The following is a 6,341-nucleotide window of genomic DNA, read 5'->3' as shown; positions in this document are numbered from 1 at the left end:
AAAAACCATTCGTTCAAAAACCTCCGACCAAAGTAAAGATTTGCGAATAGTCCATTTATTCATCTGCATGGGGACATAAATAACTGAGATTTTAGGTTTTGAAATGTTGCTGCCTGCTACAAAAAATGCTCTGACATGACATGTGTGTTTACGCTCAGAAACAGCATGGATGCCCTCAAAACTGTGTTGGCATTATCGATTGTCCAGGTGCTTTTTCCACAGGCAGAGGATGACATTAAGGATGTTTTTTTTACCACCTAGCCATTCCACGCCTGAGGCATGTTCTTCTTCAAAGAAGCCATGTTTCATGTTTTGTGGAAGTGATTTCGAAAGACAGAGGATTATTCTGATTAAATTGGATTTGGGGATCACGGCACCGCCTCAAGGTTTGGTGTGCTTATGAATGTGTTTAACAACGCACCTATGCGGTGAAGTGTGGGTGGATAGATGTGGTGTGGACTCAAGTTTTTTTCTAGACAGTGGGGAGGATATTCAGTTCTACAAAAACCCAGCTACGTGTGTACATGGCCTCATTCTGATCGTTTCTGTGGTGGATGCTGTTTCTGGGATGGGGTTTACATGAGTTGGGAAGTCTGCATTCCATCCATCCATTTTCTATATTTGTTTATTCCAAGGCAGGATCACAGAGGGCTGGAGATTACCCCAGCAGCTACTAAGTGAGAGGCAGGTACATCCCAGAGGTCACCAGTCCATCACAGAGAAACAAACAATCCTTGACGCAGAGAGGCTGAGGTTTGAACCGGGTACCCTCTCACTGTGAGGTTTGCCATACATACTCTCTTTTTTTTTTTTTTTGATTGCACGTGTGAGCATGAATGACTATTCAGAGTATTTCACACAACTTGCGAACATAAGTTGCCTCAACTGCTTCAGATATTTTCAGTTTCATAACATGAGTTGTTTCAGTTGTCACATTGTGCTTTGTATTTATTTATTTATTTGTATTTATTTACGGGCTGTGGAATCTTACTCTTCAATGCGTTTTGTATGCTACTGCTAAACAGTCCCTATATTCACACAGACTTTTGCATTTGCTGATTTTTGTTTATACAACTATTCTTGGCCTAGCTCCTACTAAATATCTAGGAACCAGAATCAATATGGCCTTGCCCTTAATTTGTCATGGGGAAGGGGGTCTCAAGAGCTAGAACAGAAAAAAATCTGGGAAAAAGCTTTTAAAAAAAGCTGCCACTTCCACCTGGAATAACTTACAAACTGATTTGAAATGAACAAAACTGATTTGTCTGAGAGGGTTTAAGTCAGTTACAAAGGCTTGGCTGCTACATCTGTTCTATTTGTGTTTAACACTTGATGTTTTTTTGTTTGTTTGTTTTGTGTTATATTGAAGCTTTTGGTTGTGCTGGCTTCTTGGCCAGATCATAGAGAAGGAATGTCTGATACGGCATCGGTGAGGTTTTATCTAGTTAAATAAAGGCTAAATGAAAAAAAATGGAGGGTGTATAAAGGAGAGGGGACATATAGATATAGGAAAAAGGTTGGACAGATAAATGGATGAGGGAGGAAAGAATGGATAGATGATGGAGGGATGGGGAGAAAGGACAAATGGGTGAGGATGGATGAAGTAAGGATGGATGAGAGAAGAGTGAAAGGATGAATAAAGGTGGGAAGGTGAGGATGAATGAATGAAACGAGGGTAAATAAATGGAAATGGGAGAAGGAATGAGGACAGGGATGGGGGGGTGGGGTTGAGAGAATGTGACAAATAGAGCTAAAGGTGTGGTGGACGTGTGGCTCTGCTCCCAAATCAAAGTTAACAGGTTAGCTTAAATAATGTACACTACCCATCAAAAAAAAAAAAAAAAAAAAAAACACACACACACACAAACTGGAGTTAATTAAGTAAATAGGTAAGAGCTTCCCATTGGATAATTACTGCACTGATTATGATGTTTCAGCTGGCAACAAGTTATTTAACCTTAACTGATGCCATGAGTAGCTTCTCATTTCTTAAACATCTTGTGGAAAGACACAAAGATTGGGACTAAAAAGCTGTAGTAAGAATAATTAGAAAAAAAGGCTTCAGTTTGCCAGGGAGCATAAAGATTGGACTCTGGAGCAATGGAATAAGGTCACGTAGTCTGATGAGTCCAGATTCACCCTGTTCCAAAGTGACGGGAGGGTAAGACAAGAGGCAGAAGCAGTGATGCATCCATCATGCCTAGAGCCTTCAGTACATGTGTATTTATTTACTGGGGAATTGAAAGTATTCATTTGTTGCCTCTTGATCCACTTAAAAATACAGTTGCCTTTACCAACCCTCATAACAAGAGTCAAATGAGTGGGAATCATGCCATGTCCATTTTAATATGTGAGATAAATGTGACTCTGGGGAATCAGTGTGTGTGGTTTGATGTACATCCCTACATCATCTGCATCAGCCCACATAGTTCCTGGGCATATATGCTGTATGCGGTGCCCTGTTTTTATATGTGCATATATTTTGATTTCAGCTCAAACAAAAGTACATTTAACAGTTGGAGAGGGTAGGTGCAGCTATCGCTGTAAAAGGAGAGTCATGTCACAGTCCACTTTGTTGCAGGAGTCGTGGTGGCTGAGAGAAAAAATGCAAAGAAGACAAGAACATGCTGCACCTCTTTTAGACTTTTCTGTGTGGATCTCATGAATAAAACAATCATGTTCAGTTTCACACAATCATGAATATGGACTGCAGGATGAAGATATTCCTTCTCTCTTTTTTTGACTTGTATTTCTGTCATTGTTTATTTTTTCAATTAATAAATTTAGCTTTTTTTAAATGCAAAAACAATTAAGTCATGTGCCTAACTTCCAAAATAGAAAAAAACTAATGATTTATTCTTGTGACATTATTGATGCAGTTTGCACGTGCATAAATCCATCACAGTCCAGGCCATATAACTAACACATTACTCCCTTACACGGCCCAGTGGAGATTTCAATCTGCTATAATGGAAGTGAGAGTCTGCTTCAGTCAAGTTAACTGGCACAGGGGTGCCACATTTTACAGCAATTCACAACACCCTGCCTCACTAACTCTTCTTCCCTACCACTGCCTCATGCAGGAGGGTTTCAGGTAGATAAATAAAAAGTGCAGAGATCATGCCAACCATATTTATCTATTTATAGTCAGGGCACAAAGTGTATGATATCAATAAATCAAGATATCACACAGGAAGAGGGGAGGAGCTGCTCTGTTGGAGCTCCGCATTCATTGCTCTTACCTTATCCACATACATTTAACTCAGTTAATTTGGAGAGGTTACTAATCCCAAAGAAGACAACTCTTCCCCCTCTAAACCTACCTTTACCATTGTAAGTGTGTTCATGTTACCCATGAAACAGTTTTTTTTCTCTGGTGCTTTTTTTTTCACCATCTATGGTTGCAGCAAAATTTTGATTTCTATGACGTCCAAGATAATCCATAAACCGGGTTATTATTTGATCTTAAAATTAGGTAAATACGACTTTGAACAACAACAAAACATGTTGTTATTTATTAAGAAAAACCTCAGCCAAAATTTTAAAACTTTATGTTAAAAACACACCGAATAGTTTGTTAAAAAAAAAAAAACAAAAAAAAAACTCTAAAAATGTGTAGAAATAACTGTTGCATTATATTATTAGAGTTGACATTGATGCACAACTTTCTGAGTGGCCCAAATCTTACCTTTTTGCCTATATGTGACCACATGTCTGATATGTTTTATGACTTTACAACTAAATGTCAGTATTTCTTCCAAACTGTACTTTTAAGTACTTCATCCAGGCCCGGCAGCAGAATTTTTATTGTGTGAAGTTACTGTCTGCAGATGCTTCCTTGATATTACTTTCCTGAAATAAATTTTAGTAGTATGCATTAAGCTTAGCTTATGAAGAGTATTTTGGACCATGAATTAAGAGACTCGGGGAAATCTGATCTTAAATATCTATGAAAGATCAGCTCTACAAAGCTGAACAGACCAACAAGATAACATTGAACAAAAAGATGCTGTAGAGTTATTGTTTTAAACAAAATGGGCAACCATCCCCCATTCCAGAATTAAGATGTGCCAGATAGCAGTTTGTAGCTATGGCCATATGAACAACCTTTCACTGAAGGTCGCCCACCTCTTTGTCAGCAGCGGCCGCCAGCTGATTCTAGGATAATGCTGTGTAAAACTCAATCATCTCAAGACACTTCACAGACAAAATCATTCATTCATTCATTCATTCATTCATTATTAAAAGAGGTCACTTTTTAATGGGACGTTAATTCCATTAAAATGGATTTATTCAACATCTCCCTGTGTACTGAATTGTTCTGCCACATGGTGGACCCATCAACCAACAACAGCCACTGTGAAAACAGACAAAAAGGCCTAATATGTTATGAAGCAATGCCACCCTCTCCTGGCAAACACTGGAAAATCATCTGCACAAAAATAAACAGTTTTAAAACAAAAATGTTACTGTAACCACAATCATTAGATCTACAAAATAAGAATAAAATTAAAGTAGCTTCTAGAGTCAGCAGTTTTCTGTAACATCACACACAGGTGGGTTATCAGGATGCTGCAACAGCATAGCTGCATCTCCAGGATATTTTTATGCACATGGCAAATTTCACTGAGTTAAATCTGGCATGATTATTTAGCAAACACACTGAAAAGAGATGTGTGATAGTAAATAAACGGTTAATGCTCTACAGTACAAGTATGTATTTCTTTTATCTAATCTTCTCTTCCAACCCGTCTCCTTTGTGTGTGTGTGTGTGTGTGAAAGAAGAAGTCTTCAGTATAAGTTTACTGAGGTTCAACATCTCTGTAGCCTTCAACATCAATTAAAACTCTATCCAGTATTTTAATTAGTTTCTAACAGTATTTCTCTAATCTGATCATTTAATTTTGTTGTAAAGGTGTGATTTGTTACCAACTCCTAACAGAAAAATGAATTTTTGGGTTTCTTTCTTTGCAAAATGCCCTGAGTTGCTTCATTTCTGCCCTCGAAGCTGCTACCTGCAACCACTGCAACTGTGGTAGCAGTGATTGACATCAGTCACTTATCTCATTTCCCTGTTTGCACATCCTCAACGCTTCTCTTCACATTACTCAGTCCCAAGAGACACGAGCAGATGAGGACCGGTGAGGTAACAGGCATGTCTCAAACTGAGTCATCATTGCTTGGCCTTTAAAACTATAGTCATTTTAGCATGTCGTGTGACACAGTTTCATCATCTAAGCAACTTTTTTTTCTCTGTCAGATGAGGATTAAATGGAGACTTTTGAATGTTTGTGAAATTGCTCAATAATTTGATTAGGTTTTTTGCAGACAGCTAAATGTCTGCACATCCTCACTCTGCCTCTCTGAGGTGCTCTTTTTTATTTTACCCAATCATGTTACTGACCTGCTCCAAGTTAACCTTGTTCCTGCGGTGACTTAAATTTGTCATGGACAACAGGATACTCAGCAGCTTTTACAGATGACCTATCGAGAGTATCCTGGCTGCGAATATCATGGCCTTGTACATCAGCTGTACCATCCTCAATGCAAAGCACTGCAGACGGTGGTTAAAGAAGCTCAGCACATCACCAGGTCAGAGATGCCAACCATCCAGGACATTTACAACCAGAACTGCAGGAGGAAGGCCAGAAGGATCCTCTGACTCCAATCACCCAAGTTCAATGGTTCAGGTCATGAAAAATAAAATAAAAAATAATAAAAATTATTAAAATAAATAAATTTTAATATGAATCAGTCTGTTCTGGATAAGACAACTACACTTGCCATTAACTGCACAGTCTGACAGGCCACCTTTATGAATAAAGTTATTTTTAAGGAATAACACTTTAAAGAAAGAAAGTCAGGAAATAAGGAGTCTTTGATAGAATAACTGGAACGCACGCTCAGAAGAGAATGTTATACATTTATTGACAAACCAGCTTTTGAAATCCAAAAGGTGGGGTAAAGGATTAAAAAAATGAGTCATTGCTCTACTTTAAGTCTATTACTAGTAGTAACTCTCATAAAAAAATTTACAAATTTAGTTACAAATTTTATTATAACAAGCCTTCAAATGATTTTGGTTACAGATATAATACATAATGAAACTACTATGACACCATTTTAATAATAGAGTTTGATAGTTAGGGGGAAACCTATACAAACAACCCAGCAATCTGCATGAAAAAGATCAGCAAAATGAAAGCACTAATTAAACTGCATGTCATTTTCTGAAAAGACATAAATAGTGAAACTGAGGTAATCGCTAATGTACCAAGAAAAAGAGAAAAAAACAGATACAAAACAATGCTACAAAATGAAATTGATGATCTCAAAAAAGA

The sequence above is a fragment of the Melanotaenia boesemani genome, chromosome 4 (assembly GCF_017639745.1).
Source record: "Melanotaenia boesemani isolate fMelBoe1 chromosome 4, fMelBoe1.pri, whole genome shotgun sequence".
NCBI classification, from domain to species: Eukaryota; Metazoa; Chordata; class Actinopteri; order Atheriniformes; family Melanotaeniidae; genus Melanotaenia; species Melanotaenia boesemani.
This window is presented reverse-complemented; position numbering follows the sequence as displayed.